The sequence below is a fragment of the Triticum urartu genome, chromosome 3A, assembly GCF_056163025.1.
Source record: "Triticum urartu cultivar PI428250 chromosome 3A, HENAU_Tu73, whole genome shotgun sequence".
Classification (NCBI taxonomy): domain Eukaryota; kingdom Viridiplantae; phylum Streptophyta; class Magnoliopsida; order Poales; family Poaceae; genus Triticum; species Triticum urartu.
In genome coordinates, this window is record NC_141875.1 from 219,328,107 (window position 1) to 219,342,344 (window position 14,238).

Here is a 14,238-nt window from a genome sequence, read left to right on the forward strand (position 1 = left end):
CGACAAAGCGCCTCCTTGCCAGGGTGCCCGAGCCTGTTATGCCACAATTCCATGGACGCCGCGCCGGCGAAGTAGCTGGCACGGGGAACGGCGGGGTTGGGGCACACCGGGTACAGATCGCCCGTCGAATCACACCGAAGGATCACCAGGCGGGTGCGGATATCCTTGATAGAAAACCCAAAAGCGTCAAATTCAACAGAGGCAGGGTTGTTGTGAGTAAGTTGACGAACGGAGAGAAGACTAGTGAAGATGGAAGGCGAAAGAAGAACATTGTGAAGTTCGAGAGATGAGTTGGCAATGAGCGAGCCGCGCCCGGTGTGTGTGATGGGCATGCGGCCGCCGTTGCCAACGATAATGTCACGGGGAGGGAAGGTAGGACAGAGGGAATAGAGAGTACCAGGGTTGGATGTCATGTGCGAGGACACGCACGAGTCCATGTACCAGTCCGAGGTGCTCGAGGGCGGCGGCGGCGACGTGTGCGTGGCCTGAAGCGCCGTCTACAGCCCATCCATGTCCCACGACTGGGGCGGCGCCGACGCTGTGCTGGTGCTGGCGCCAAGCGAGCCATAGGTGAAGCCGGGAAGGATCAAGGGGTAGGCACCGTACCCGTAGGGCGGTGGTGCTATCGGTGGCGCCGTGCTGGAGCTCGCACCAGGGGCCTCGTAGGTGAAGAGCCCCTGCTGCTGCGGGACGCCAGGTCATGGACCGAGGACACCGGCACCAAGCACACGCCACGACATGGGCCAGGCCTGCACCATGCCAGTCCAAGAGTTGGAGCTGGGAGCCCGACCTGGCAGGGCAGCCGAGCACGGCAGGAGTGGTGCTGGCGACGAAGAAGGTGGCGCCCCCCGGAGCCGCGGCCGCGGCGATGGTTGTGTCCGTTCCCACGCCCCGCGGTACCATCAGTAGTAGCGGGCGGAGCGACAGGGGGAGCCGGAGGCCGAGCCACGATGAGCGCGTGTGCGGACTGAAGACGAGCAGACTGTTCCGCGCGGTGTTCCTCCAGGAGGAGAAAAGAGCGCGCCTGAAGAAGGGTGTGCAGCGGACTGCGCGCGGTGAGGTGCGGGATCGCACCGTGGTACTGACGGCCGAGGCCGCGCATCATGTGGAAGAGTTGCTGCGTGTCGCCGACCGGTTGCCCAAGGATGCGAAGCTGGTCGGTGAAGCTCTTCAGGCGAGCGAAGTACTGCATGACCGTCAGGTCGCCCTAGACCACGGCGTGGTACTCCGCGTCGATGTACACGGCGCGGGAGAGTTGGTTGGCGCGGAAGATCTCCTCGATGGCGCCCCAGAGGATGTCGGCGGTGTCGTCGGGCTGCATGACTACATCGAGCAGCTCCGACGAGATCGTGGCGAATAGCCAGTGGACGATGCAGTGGTCAACCATAACCCACTCGGGGTCACGGCAACGCGGAGTAGCGGGGGCGACGAGGTGATCGCGGACGCCAAACATGCCCACGATGGTGAAGAAGAAGCGACGCCATTGCGCGTAGTTGTCGGCATGCAGATCCAGGGTGATGGGGACGTGGTGACGGATATCGATCGTCTGGAGCACGGAGGAGGGAAATGCGCCGGGGGCCAGCACTGGTGCGGGAGCAGCCGGTGGCGCGGGCGGAGCGCTGGCCAGGGCGGCGGCGTGAATGACGCTAGACGGCGGAGGAGCATCATCGTCGGAGGAGTTGGGGGAGGCGAGAGGGTTGGTGTCCATGGCAGCGGAAGCGGGTTGGGCAGGCGCGAAGGGGTTGTTGTCCTCTGCCTCTGATACCATGTTTGAGGGACAAGAGATCGAACACACTTTGCATTGATCAGCAGGGTTACATTTATACAGGGGGCAGAGGGCGCGAGCCCAGGATGGTGATCGTGGCCGGACCATGCCATGAGGAGGTGATCGTGTGTGCTGACTCTGAAAACTACACACACGCACGCTCTGACTCTCTACGGTATACGTACAAATACATGAGGTTTAATAGACTCTTTGATTTTTAGTTTACCAAAATCATGCTTGTTGTACACAACTTTTGGGAGAGACACACATGAATCTGAATTTATTAGAATACTCTATGTGCTTCACTTAAATCTTTTTAGAGCACGGTGGTGGTTTTATTCTATAGAAATTATTGATCTCTCATGCTTCACTTATATTATTTTGAGAGTCTTTTATAACAGCATGGTAATTTGCTTTGGCTATAAAATTAGTCCTAATATGATGGGCATCCAAGATGGGTATAATAAAAACTTTAACATAAAGTGCATTGAATACTATGAGAAGTTTGATTCTTTATGATTGTTTTGAGATATGAAGATGGTGATATTAGGGTCATGCTAGTTGAGTAGTTATGAATTTGATAGATATTTGTGTTAAAGTTTGTGATTCCCGTAGCATGCATGTATGGTTAACCGCTATGTGATTAAGTCGGAGCATGATTTATTTTTTGATTGCCTTCCTTATGAGTGGCGGTCGGGGACAAGCGATGGTCTTTTCCTACCAATCTATCCCCCTAGGAACATGCGCGTAATACTTTGTTTCGATAACTAATAGATTTTTGCAATAACTATGTGAGTTCTTTATGACTAATGTTGAGTCCATGGATTATACGCACTCTCATCCTTCCACCATTGCCAGCCTCTCTAATACCGCGCAACTTTCGCCGGTACCATAAACCCACCATATACCTTCCTCAAAACAGCCACCATACCTACCTATTATGGCATTTCCATAGCCATTTCGAGATATATTGCCATGAAACTTTCCACCGTTCTGTTTATTATGACACGCTCCATCATATCATATTGTTTTGCATGATCATGTAGTTGACATCATATTTGTCGCAAAGCCTCCTTCATAATTCTTTCATACATGTCACTCTTGATTTATTGCTCATCCCGGTACACCGCCGGAGGTATTCACATAGAGTCATATTTTGTTCTAAGTATCGAGTTGTAATTCTTGAGTTGTAAGTAAATAAAGGTGTGATGATCATCATTATTAGAGCATTGCCCCAGTGAGGAAAGGATGATGGAGACTATGATTCCCCCACAAGTCGGGATGAGACTCCGGACGAAAAAAAAGAGGCCATAAAAAAATAGAAAAGGCCCAAATAAAAAAATGATGAGAGAAAAAGAGAGAAGCGACAATGCTACTATCCTTTTTCCACACTTGTGCTTCAAAGTAGGACCTTGATCTTCAAGATAGAGAGTCTCCTATTTTTTCACTTTCATATACTAGTGGGAATTTTTCATTATAGAACTTGGCTTGTATATTCCAATGATGGGCTTCCTCAAAATGCCCTAGGTCTTCGTGAGCAAGCGAGTTGGATGCACACCCACTTAGTTTCTTTTTGAGATTTCATACACTTATAGCTCTAGTGCATCCGTTGCATGGCAATCCCTACCCAGTCACATTAATATCTATTGATGGGCATCTCCATAGCCCGTTGATACGCCTAGTTGATGTGAGACTATCTTCTCCTTTTTGTCTTCTCCACAACCACTGTTCTATTCCACCTATAGTGCTATGTCCACGGCTCACGCTCATGTATTGCGTGAAGATTGAAAAAGTTTGAGAACATCAAAAGTATGAAACAATTGCTTAGCTTGTCATTGGGGTTGTGCATGATTTAAATATTTGTGTGATGAAGATAGAGCATAGCCAGACTATATGAATTTGTAGGGATAGCTTTCTTTGGCCATGTTATTTTGAGAAGACATGATTGTTTTATTAGTATGCTTGAAGTATTATTATGTTTATATCAATATTAAACTTTTATATTGAAGCTTTCGAATTTGAACATTCATGCCACAATAAAGAAAATTACACTGATAAATATGTGAGGTAGCATTCCACATCAAAAATTCTGTTTTTATCATTTACCTACTCGAGGACGAGCAGGAATTAAGCTTGGGGATGCTTGATACGTCTCCAATGTATCTATAATTTTTGATTATTCCATGCAGTTATATTATCTGTTTTGGACGTTTTATCGGCTTTAATATGCTATTTTATATTATTTTTGTGACTAACCTATTAACCGGAGGCCCAGTGCCACTTTATGTTTTTTTGCCTATTTTAGAGTTCCACGGAAAAGGAATACCAAAAGGAATCAAAATGGAATGAAACCTTTGCGATGATCTTTCTTGGACCGAAAGCAAACCAGAAGACTTGGAGTTGAAGTCTGGAACTTCGTGAGGCGGCCACGAGGCAGGAGGGCACGCCCCCCACCCTCGTGGGGCCCACGTAGCTCCACCGACGTACTTCTTTCGCCTATATATACTCTTATACCCTAGATCGATTGCAGAGAGCCACGAAACCACTTTTCCACCGCCGCAACCTTCTGTACCCCTGAGATCCAATCTTGGGGCCTTTTCCGCCGATCTGCCGGAGGGGGGATCGATCACGGGGGGCTTCTACATCAACACCATAGCCTCTCTGATCAAGCGTGAGTAGTTTACCACAGACCTTCGGGTCCATAGTTATTAGCTAGATGGCTTCTTCTCTCTCTCTCTCTCTCTTTGATTCTCAATATGAAGTTCTCCTCAATGTTCTTGGAGATCTATTTGATGTAGTACTCTTTTGCGGTGAGTTTGCCGAGATCCAATGAATTGTGGGTTTATGAACAAGATTATTTATGAATATTATTTGGTTCTTTTCTGAATTCTTATATGCATGATTTGATATATTTGCAAGTCTCTTTGAATTATCGGTTTAGTTTGGCCTACTTGATTGATCTTTCTTGCAATGGGAGAAGTGCTTAGCTTTGGGTTCAATCTTGCGGTGTCCTTTCCCAGTGATAGTAGGGGAAGCAAGGCACATATTGTATTGCTGCCATCGAGGATAAAAAGATGGGGTTTATATCATATTTCTTGAGTTTATCCCTCTACATCATGTCATCTTGCTTAATGCGTTACTATGTTCTTATGAACTTAATACTCTAGATGCATGCTGGCTAGCGGTCGATGTGTGGAGTAATAGTAGTAGATGCAGAATCATTTCGATCTACTTGACACGGACATGATGCCTATATTCATGATCATTGCCTAGATATTATCATAACTATGCGCTTTTCTATCAATTGCTCGGTAGTAATTTGTTCACCCACTGTAATACATGCTATCTTGAGAGAAGCCACTAGTGAAACCTATGACCCCCGGGTCTCTTTCTTATTATATTGCATCTCTTTTTTTACATCGCATCTCATTTACTATTTTGCAATCTTTACTTTCCAATCTATACAACAAAAATACCAAAAATATTTACTTTACTATCGTTATCAGATCTCACTTTTGCAAGTGACCGTGAAGGGATTGAAAACCCCTTTATCATGTTGGTTGCGAGGTTCTTGATTGTTTGTGCAGGTACTAGGTGACTTGTGCGTCGTCTCCTACTGGATTGATACCTTGGTTCTCAAAAACTGAGGGAAATACTTACGCTACTTTGCTGCATCACTCTTTCCTCTTCAAGGGAAAACCAACGCATGCTCAAGAGGTAGCAGTCGCGCAACCACACACTTCATCCCTGTTTTTGGTCCTATCGATATCTCACGCCGATGATCCCTGCACTGTCTTCTCATGGATCGCTCCCTCTATATATGATATATCCATGACTCTGTTTCACACACATTGCATATGTTACGTTTTTTGTTTGAGATATCATTAGCACATTGCCTCTATTTCGCACAAACCATCTCTCTCACACCCACCCACGTACGTACCTACACCTAAAGAAGAGGTGCACGCAGGATGCATGTACTCATGTCTCGTTCCCATCCACACCCGCGCGGGTACACGGTGGAGTTCATTTCTGTACGAAAAGGATGTGCACGTGATAATTTGATGCATGTAGCGGTTGTTTATTCGAAGGAGGGTCGTGTACCATGTGTAGACGGAACAAAGTTCGAGTTGATGCGTTAGTATTAAATAAAGTTATATTCCTTAATGGCACGTATAGAATATAAAACGATTGTCGTCGGGAAAAAAGAAAAATCCGCTCCACTATATACAATGGAGCCTGCCTGCCGGGGTTTGTCTCTCGTCACACCATCTCACACAAGGCGGCGGTGGCCTCTCTCTCTCACCGTTGGTCAGTGATCCGGCCGCATCCCGTCCGCCGGCGGAAAGGGAGGATGTGCATCGTTTCTCCGTTCGACGGTGTTGAGGCAACACGTCCTGATCTGTGGTACCCGCCGTTCTCTCTGACCAAGCTCCGGTGCGGTAGGACCTTCGCCACTTGCTCACTACCACGATATGGAAGATCCCGGCCATGGGCGCCCTCCTAGTTAAATCCCGACGACCCTCAGGTACAGCTTCCTCCGGTCTTGCTCCATGGCCCATCTTCCCATGTTGCTGCATGTGGAAAATCCTGCATGTGGATCTTCTTTAGTTGTTTCCTTAAAACGTATCTCGGTCGGCGTACTTTTCGTCTTGCAATCTCGTCCTCAAACCATTTTTGATAAACCACCATGCTGCTATGTTTCCCTTATTACATGGAATATACTTCTTTTTTGTCGGCGTATGTGTCTTCAACTTGTGTTATTGGGCAATAATTGTTTCCTTTCTACCTCCTTTTGCAAATAGGGCTATCCATTTCACCTCGTTGCTATTGTGACCTTTTGGTGAACTGTACAAATCACTTTTTTTCTTAAGAGTGTTTTGTGCATTTCGGCCAAAATCTCACACGGGCAACATTTTTACATTTCTGTGGGACTCCAGAAAGGGAGATTGGTTTTGCTATCCTCCTCATCCAACTCCTTGCCTAATCTTCTCCAACAAGTAGTTAGTCCTAAAGAGAGATCAGAGATGTGATCATCTTCTATTTGTGTGTGTTATGTTTCATCGTCTAGTTCCACTATTATTGTAATCACACTAACGGGCAAACAGTGTTGGTCAGCTCAGTTTTAGTGGAGCTACACAAAATGATCAGATTGTGATGTCCTCTATACACCTCTTTTTTGGCTACAGAGCTGGGTGAAACTAGCTGCCAACCAACGAACATTGTGCCCAGGAAATGGAGCCATGCCTACGAACAACATCAATCAATTATATATTTTTCTTTATTTGTCCACCTTCTCATAACTTTGTCTTCAGTTGTGATGTGAATATTGACACTAATCTGCGAACCATTGAGATGGATTAGCAGCCATGGTAGTTTCATTTGTATTTGATGGAATGTTGTAACGAGATAATCTTGAGGCAAGAGGACACATGAATCCTAAGATGAAACCTTTTTTCCTGCGGGAACCAAAGTTCAAACCTTCATAGCATCACAATACAATTTCATCAAAATTATGCGTACATATAAACAAATCTTGAAGGATTGATAGCAATGCCAGAAACAATTCAACTTTGTTTCACCGACATGTGGGACATCCTTCATCCGGCTCCACCTGCCATGCAGCAATATTGAGTGCACAACTGCAGGGAAAGTTTCACCCTGGTCGCTGCGCCACAGTAGTAATGACTAGTGAGCAGTCAAATCACAGAGCCCCACCTTCGCCATAGTAAGTTGCTCGGACGAAGCAAACATCATTTCTCTATTCATTGAATCCGCTGGTACTCCCATATTCCCAGAGTAATACGTTGCTTAGGCGAAGCAACCATCACTTCACCTTTCCCATAGTAAGTACTAACTCTTTTTTTATTCTAGAAACAACCACACGCGAATATTGGACGGTAGGAGCACATCAATTGAATCAAAAATCGAAACCAACCAATGAACTACTACTAATGGTGACCGTTTGCTAGTATCATGTACTCAGTCTGTCCATTTATATAGGGCTTAATGCGTTTTCTGAGACTAACTTTGGCCCTATTTGGATCCATGGGTTAGAGTTACTTTGAGCTAGTTGGGGCTCAAATAGGCCTAAGGTATCCAAACATGAGGGTTAAATGGAAGAAAGTTGCACCTAACCAACCAAAAAAACTATCCCACCCAAGAGGTGCTAATTGGAGATAGTTCTCATTGGGCCCACCGAAAAATCACTTTTCTCTCTCTATCTCGCCAGCCAAGTGGTGCTAATTGGAGCTAGTTATCATGGGGCCCACTGAAAAATCACTTTTCTCTCTCCATCAAGTGCATTTATTGCCAATCTAACCCTATCATCCAAACACCTCTTTGGCTACAGTTAGTTCAGGGTTAGTCATGAGTTAGTCTAACCTCTAGCTAAGTTAGAGTATCCAAACAGGAGCAGTATAGGACATGCAAGTTGCTCAAAGCATACAGTCAAATTCGTACATGAAAGGATCTTATTTAAACGGAACGTGAAAGGATCTTTGAATGATATAATTTTCAAATTATATAAAATCTTATCAATAGTGAAAGGCAACCTCGAAGAATACATTAGGCCCTATATAAAATCTTATCAATAGTAAAAACCAAGTGTTACTACTACACCAAACAAGTTCAAAATGAGAAACTGGCCCACTCACGGCACGACACGCCTGTCTCGTTTGGTCCATCTGTCAAAGTGCCTACTCTTCTTGGCATAACAATAGAGTACAGTAATTTTTTTAGAATGCTCTTGGCATGTCGCTAACATGTGATGAGTTAACCAACCTCAACAGACAGCAAAAACGACAGCGCACTGCACTTTGAGAGAGACGAGGAGCGAGAAGCGATACGGGCTGGTGGATTACTAGAGCTAGGTGTCGCACGGAGGCCAAGAAACATGGTGATAGCATGGGTTGGCCATGTATGATGTAACTACACTGGGTTGTCGTGTTTCATACTCTTCCGGTCTACTCTGGAGATGATTGGTTGATTTTATATTGATGAACAATATAAAATATTATGAGTGTAGACGCTCCACCACGAGGTTCCTTGCTCCTTCTCGGTCATCGGGAATCTATGTTCTACCACTTTTTTTACATGAGCTTTGTTCATCCTTTTGCCAACACGTCTGTGCGACACCTAGCTCTATTAATCCAAACAAACTGTTGCACGTCCACCGCTTGTAAGCAAAAGTTTCTCCTCGTGCTGCGAGCCACCGCGCACGCGTTGGTGAGGGAGAAGGTGTAGTAAGAAAGCTTCTCATCGTTCTGCGAGTAGACGGGACACATCAAAATTATTTAGTATGTACTCTCTCCAAAAAAGGGCTGACCATGTCATGGCTACCATCCCATGCTCCGTCGTTGAGTACGTGCACTATTAACGTGCCATCGAGGCAAAAAAATTGTAGTAGGTGCCATCAAAGTACACGACTCTCTTACACACTACTTATCTGATTATCTCCATTTTGTTGCATGACACGTGCACCTTGATGCTAGATGTCTCGCGTGTTGGCAAAAGGATGAACAAAGCTCACGTCAAAAACAAAGAGTGGAAGAACATAGATCCCCGATGACAGAGAAGGAGCAAGGAACCTCACGGTGGAGTGTCTGCAAGGAACCTTGCGTGTTTCCCCTGTTCTTTGCCGCTTGCCCACCTATAAAACTGCCTCGCGCTTGCCAATTCATCTCCAAACACCTAGGGAGGCGATTGAACCGAACAAGTCTATCTTCATAGGAACTTAAAACGCAGGAATAGGAAAATGAGATAAATACACCAGTTGTCACTAAAGTTGAGGCCGAGCACACTACAGTCATAGGACTTCAGAATATGCTCAATACGGTCATTGAATACGACTTGTGATGATTGTACGGTCATTGGTTCATCGTATAGCTCGGTATCCTATCTGTATGGCACTTGTTGACTGGTCAAACATTCTATGTGGCGCCTAGTACATCATGTCCTCTCTCTGCCTTGTGGTTCCACATGTCAGTTAGCAAAATAAACAAATAAAAGAACATGAACTGTTCGCTAACCACTAGAGACAATACATCACGATGCTAAGTTGAAGATATTTTATATTGATAACCACGCAAGAAGACATGCATGTGCAGGACGCATGCAGCCACGCATGTACACATGCCAACGCACTAACTCATGCACATACGCGCACAAAATAGAGCACACAACGCACGTACACAACACATGCATGCACACAGACTCGGCCGCAGAATGCACGTGAATAACACATGCATGCGCACACACTCGGCTGCCTGGAGGCGTGCACCATCTGCGGCGACGTCCGGTTCATCATGCTACAGCGAAGCTCGCACACAACGACACCTATGCATCTCTTGTTGCACCTCTTTGTCATCGTTTCTCAACGACTAGCCAGAGACGAAGGCAACCGCAGCCTCGGCCTTAGAGCTAGCACCGATGGAAAAGCAAGCACGCTGCACGCACACGAGCACATACAGAGTGCCCACGACGTGGTGCGTCCCTAGTCGCCTCTACTCCTGCACACGTTGTCTATGAAGGCGGTTGCATGCCTAATGATGATGTGGGTGAGATCTTCTAGGAGTCAGATGATGATGATACGGACTAGACGGTCGATGGAGGAGGCGCAAGATGCAGAGCAGGAGCTAGGGTCGCGGACCGATGGTGGCAAGGCGATGTGGTTCTCCGGGGGTCTGATCCGGCATGGTGATTGCTAGAAGGTAGAGAGGGATTTGATCGAATAGTTGATTGTATTTCTTGAGCCTCGTGGGCATATATATAGGAGTACATGGTCATCTTGGAGTACAAGGCAAGTCAGAATATTTCCTAGTCTATCCTATATTTCTAATCTAACAATGATACTCAACAGTGATCAAGAGTGGTTCACACGCGAGCAAGACTCCATGCAAGAGCGCATTGACGCCAAGGATGTCATGCAGGAGCACGTCGGCCACAGCAGACAGCGGGAACAAGAAAAACATGAGCATGTCAAGCGAGATGAATGGGTTGGCCGGTGCTCCAATGTCCGTATGTCCTTGTGTGTGTGTGCATGCATTCCACTGGTGCTCTAAGGCCGAAGATGTTGCCGCCTTGCCCTCGTCTCCATTTGGCCATCGAGCAACGACGACAAAGAGGTGCTGCAAGAGATGGCACAGCAGGGTACTGTTTTGGACAAGCTTGGTTGTAGCACGATGAACCGGACAGTGAAGGCCATGATGGTGGGTGCCTGCCTTCTCGTGCGATCAGCTGCTCCTGTAGCGGCGCGTGAAGAGGTCTCCTCGCTTGCCGGCTACTTCTTCTATGTGTGGTGGCCGTGGTGGTGCTGCACGATGGGTCAAGCAGAGCAGAGAACGCGGCCGGCTATGTGCCGCGTGCTACCTCTTGAGCACTTCATTGGTTTTCCCTTGAAGAGGAAAGGGTGATGCAAAGAGGCAGCGTAAGTATTTCCCTCGGTTTTTGAGAACCAAGGTATCAATCCAGTAGGAGACCACGCACGAGTCACCTCGTACCTACACAAACAAATAAGAACCTCGCAACCAACGCGATAAAGGGGTTGTCAATCCCTTCACGGCCCCTTGCAAGAGTGAGATCTGATAGAGATAATGATAATAAGATAAATATTTTTGGTATTTTTATGATATAGATTGAAAGTAAAGATTGCAAAATAAAATAGATTAAAAAATTATATGATGGAGAATAGACCCGGGGGCCATAGGTTTCACTAGTGGCTTCTCTCAAGATAGCATAAGTATTACGGTGGGTGAACAAATTACTATCGAGCAATTAATAGAAAAGTGAATAATTATGAGAATATCTAGGTATGATCATGTATATAAGCATCACGTTCATGACAAGTAGACCGACTCCTACCTGCATCTACTACTATTACTCCACACATCGACCACTATCCAGCATGCATCTAGAGTATTAAGTTCATAAGAACAGAGTAAGGCCTTAAGCAAGATGACATGATGTAGAGGGATAAACTCATGCAATATGATATAAACCCCATCTTCTCTGAGGTAAACTACTCACACATCATCGGAGGGGCCATGGAGTTGATGTAGAGGACCTCCGTGATCGATGCCCCCTCCGGCGGAGCTCCGGGAAAAGCCCCAAGATGGGATCTCTTGTGTACAGAAGGTTGCGGCGGTGGAAATAGGGTTTCATGGTGCTCCTAGATGTTTGCGGGGTATATGAATATATATAGGAGGAAGAAGTAGGTCGGTGGAGAAACGAGCGGCCCACGAGGGTGGAGGGCGCGCCCAGGGGGTTAGGCGCGCCCCCTGCCTCGTGGCCTCCTCGATTCTTTCTTGACGTCTACTCCAAGTCCCCTGGATCATGTTTGTTCCAAAAATCACGCTCCCGAAGGTTTCATTCCGTTTGGACTCTGTTTGATATTCCTTTTCTGTGAAACACTGAAATAGGCAAAAAAGCAGCAATTTGGGCTAGGCCTCCGGTTAATAGGTTAGTCCCAAAAATAATTTAAAAGTGTAAAATAAAGCCCATTATCATCCAAAATACATAATATAATAGCATGGAACAATCAAAAATTATAGATACGTTGGAGACGTATCAAGCATCCCCAAGCTTAAGTCCTGCTCGTCCTCGAGTAGGTAAATGATAAAAACAGAATTTTTGATGTGGAATCCTTTCTAGAATATTCTTTAATGTTTTTTTCTCTATTGTGGCATGAATGTTCAGATCCGAAAGATTCAAGATAAAAGTTTATTGTTGACATAAAAATAGTAATACTCCAAGTATGCTAATCAAGCAATTATGTCTTATCAAAATACCGTAGCCAAAGAAAGCTTATCCCTACAAAGTCATATAGTTTGGCCATGCTTCATTTTCGTCACACAAAATGCTCTCATCATGCACAACCCCGATGACAAGCCAAGCAATTGTTACATACTTAGCCTTTTCAAACTCTTTCAACTTTTACGCAATATATGAGCGCGAGCCATGGACATAGCACAATGGGTGGAATAGAATATGATGATTGAGGTTGTGTGAGAAGAGAAAAAAGGAGAAAGTCTCACATTGACGCGTCTAATCAATGGGCTAAGGAGATGCCCACCGATTGATGTCAATGCAAGGAGTAGGGATTGCCATGCAACGGATGCACTAGAGCTATAAATATATGAAAGCTCATCAAAGAAACTAAGTGGGTGTGCATCCAACTCGCTTGCTCACGAAGACCTAGGGCATTTGAGGAAGCCAATCATTTGAATATACAAGACAAGTTCTATAATGAAGAATTCCCACTAGTATATGAAAGTGACAAAATAAGAGACTCTCTATCATGAAGATCGTGGTCCTACTTTGAAGCACAAGTGTGGAAAAAGTATAGTAACATTGTCCCTTCTCTTTTTTTCTTCCTTTTTTTCTTTTTTATTTGGGCCTTCTTTTTTTGTCCTCTTTTCTCTCTTTTTCCGTCCGGAGTCTCATCCCGACTTGTGGGGTAATCATAGTCTCCATCATCCTTTCCTCACATGGGACAATGCTCTAATGATGATCATCACACTTTTATTTTCTTACAACTCAAAAATTACAACACGATACTTAGAACAAAATATGACTCTATGTGAATGCCTCCGGTGGTGTACCGGGATTGCGATCAATCAAGAGTGACATGTATGAAAAAATTATGAACGGTGGCTTTGCCACAAATACGATGTCAACTACATGATCATGCAAAGCAATATGACAATGATGATGCGTGTCATAATAAATGGAACGGTGGGAAGTTTCATGGAAATATATCTCGAAATGGCTATGGAAATGCCATAATAGGTAGGTATGGTGGTTGTTTTGAGGAATATATAAGGAGGCTTATGTGTGATAGAGCGTATCATATCACGGGGTTTGGATGCACCGACGAAGTTTGCACCAACTCTCAAGGTGAGAAAGGGCAATGCACGGTACCGAAGAGGCTAGCTATTATGGAAGGGTGAGAGTGCGTATAATCCATGGACTCAACATTAGTCATAAAGAACTCACATACTTATTTCAAAAATCTACAAGTCATCAAAACCAAGCACTACGCGCATGCTCCTAGGGGGATAGATTGGTAGGAAAAGACCGTCGCCCGTCCCCGACCGCCACTCATAAGGAAAGCAATCAAAGAACACCCCATGCTTCAAATTTTTCACATAACGTTTATCATACGTGCATTCTATGGGACTTTCCAACTTCAACACAAGTATTCATCAATTTCACAATTACTCAACTAGCATACCTCTAATATTACCACCTTTATATCTCAAAACCATCTATCAAGCATCCAACTTCTCTTAGCATTTAAAATTTACAACCAAAGTGAATTACCATGCTTTTCTAAAGGACTCTCAAAATGATATAAGTGAAGCACGAGAGATAAATTATTTATATAAAATACAACCACCGTCGTGCTCTAAAAGATATAAGCGAAGCACTAGAGCAAAAATTATCCAACTCAAAAGATATAAGTGAAGCACATA

The 14,238-nt window shown here is 45.2% G+C and overlaps 1 pseudogene; it reads right to left on the reverse strand.

The window, feature by feature from the left end:
* Positions 1-497: 497 nt before the first annotated feature.
* Positions 498-1,708, reverse strand: LOC147979272 (uncharacterized; annotated as a pseudogene).
* Positions 1,709-14,238: the final 12,530 nt, after the last annotated feature.